The sequence below is a fragment of the Frankliniella occidentalis genome, unplaced genomic scaffold, assembly GCF_000697945.3.
Source record: "Frankliniella occidentalis isolate FOCC.00 unplaced genomic scaffold, Focc_3.1 Scaffold50, whole genome shotgun sequence".
NCBI classification, from domain to species: domain Eukaryota; kingdom Metazoa; phylum Arthropoda; class Insecta; order Thysanoptera; family Thripidae; genus Frankliniella; species Frankliniella occidentalis.
The window spans coordinates 1,859,896-1,862,628 of NW_026267180.1; positions in this window are offsets into that span (position 1 = coordinate 1,859,896).

Below are 2,733 nucleotides of genomic sequence, written 5' to 3' on the forward strand. Positions count from 1 at the left end.
GAGAGAGAGAGAGAGAGAGAGAGAGAGAGAGAGAGAGAGAGAGAGAGAGAGAGAGCGCGCACAAGGAAGGGAGGGGACAGGGGTAGAGGGACGTTTATTCTCCGCATGGTCGTGGGCAGGCCCTCGCGCAAGTGCCGAGGGGGTGGAGGAGGGGAGGCAATCGCCAGACCGACTATGGTGACGTTTGGCTGGACACACAAAAGGACAATTTCAGTCGTCTGTTGACTTCTGCGCAATCAAGTAGTGCGTGCTGCCGCTCTATAGGGTGGTCTATGTGTCTGCCTGCCTCCGTCCGTCCGTCTGTCAGTCCGTCCGTCCGCCCGACTGCCCGTCCGCCCGTCTCTGCGCCGTCAGATTCAGGTGTGTGCTATCGCACCGCTGCTCAACCTCCTGCTTAAAGCGATTCGGAGGTAACATGACGCCCCCCGCGCGAGGGGACCCGGGGCAGGGCGGGTAAGGCACCCCCCGCGGGGGCGGCGCGGTCGGCTGTGGGGGGCGGAGGGCGTCACGGTGCGGCCGAGGGGCGGCAATGCCCTCGCTCCCGAAAGTGTCACATCCTCGTGCTGACGAGGGTGGAGGGGTAGAGAGACAGAAAGAAAGGCACAGAGGAGAGACAGAAGGAGGGGGAGGCAGGAGAGAAAGGGGGAGATAGAGCAGAAAGTAACGAGGGGGATGAGAAGGACGCGTCACATCTCAACGTGGATCTGTTGTAGGTGTGTGGGGAGCGATAACAGATAACCACCAAGCCGTATCTTGTTTCGCTGTGAGTGAACCAGTTCGTGCAAAAATACACAAATATTTTATTTTTGTTTTTTACTCTTGTTGATTGGACCAAGATGGTTGATTCACGTCGCGCACTGTCGTAGCTATACCGCATGCACGCGTGCGGGTTGCCTACTCGCACGGGGCCCTAAGGAGCCGTGGGCAGCGAGCATAAGCAAACTCGCCCGCATCCGTGCATGCGGTACAGTATAACTACGAAAGTGCGCGGCGTGAATCAGCCACCCGGTATAGTCACGGTTATTGGTTATTGAAAACGCAAAGGCAGACAAAAGTTGGCAGCAGATAGAGCGAAGGGTCAACGGAGTGTTCAACGAGAACAGTTTGTTTTCTTGGACCGATTTGCTTGCGGCTTTCGTTCGAGAAAGAGCATGCAGCAAGGTAAGAGCGGTTCTCGTATTTCGAATATGGCCGCTTCGAAACGTGTTGATGCTGTCTCCCCCTCAGAGGCCAAACAGCAAAAGACTGCAAGGGCCATATATGGTATACCGACCCCGCCCCGCGTCAGCGCGGCCGAGACCTGCCTTTTGTCAGGAGAGACCCCTGCGCGCTTCGCATCCTCGGTGAATTTTCCCCCTCCTCCGCGCCAGTATGCCGTGCGGGTGCGACGGAGAAGGAGAGCCCCTCCCGGGCGGCCGCGGCGTGGTCGTGCTTCGGACGCGGCCCCTTGTACGTTTTCATATAGGGTCGGTGTTTGTCAGCTGCGAGGGGCGCCCCCGTATCCAAGGGCATATCTGAAATACGTCAAAGAACGAGGGGCATGCTTGTGAGTGTGTGTGTGTGTGTGTGCGTTGTAGGTCTGTGTGTGATACCCTTCTTTGGTGAGAAGGGGGGGGGGGGAGGTTTCGCAGAGGACATCACTTTCACTCACTATGGGGCATTGATCCCACACCCGCTCACAACCAAATGTTTTCGCATTATATATGTAATCGTCATTTGCCTCTCTGAACCACCCGACAGCGGCAAATGATTCAGCTTCCAACTGCTCACCCACTGTTTGAAAGAGATGACGCGCAGCTTTGTCTGCGCCGGACGGGTCGGCTCGGGTCGGGTCGGCAGGTCGGCCCGTTTACCGCCCCATTTGCGTTATCACTTTATCGTTTCTTCGGGACGCACAAGTCTGCCTTGCGTAATGCTCCCGCCGCCGCCAGTTATTGTTATTACACCCTCGCGGCCAAGCGGCAGACAGTCTGAGAACGTAGCGCCTTTGTGGGCGTGAGAACGTTCATCAGTACACTTGGAGGTTCGAGTGTGCGACCTTTGCTCACTTTTCGTAAGATATTTGAAGAAATGCCTTCCTTCGTACAACTCTTCGCGAGGAATGCCCCGTGCTTGGTTTACTCACACACACCACATCACACACATACAAGTGTGTGACATTCGCACTCTTGGGGGTTCCCATTTGTGCCGGTAGTGCAAGTGCCCGCCGTCCTCTATTTCGCAGCCGCGGTCGAGGGTGGTGTGAGGTTTACCAGCAGCACTGTGCATCGCCGCGCGCCCTTCACGTTGTGCGCCTGCAGCAGCGCCTCGAGGCTGAGGCTGCAGCAGAGCAGCGGTGGCGGCGGCGGCGGCACCAGCACCAGGCGCAGGCCCCGCAGGCAGAGCCGCGGGCGCCAACCAACCAGAGGGCAATTGAAACCATTCCACACGCCAGCTGGCCCCCCGGCTCGCCCCCGGTCAGTGCCGAGACTGCCCGCCCGTCCGACTCTGTCCGCCCGCCTGCGCACGGACGGGACGGGGACGGGGACTCGCCCCCGACGGGGTTTCCGAGAGGGCGGCGGCCGTGATCGGAAATTCGGCGCGCTAAATTAATTAGTCGGTCTCTGCCGCTCGGAATTCAAAGTGCGCGCGCGCGCACCGGCGTCGCTCTGTGACCCTTCCTCCTCCTCCCTACAATCTGCCACCGTCCCCCTCCCCTTCCCCACCCCTCTCTACCGCTCCTCCCTCTCTCCC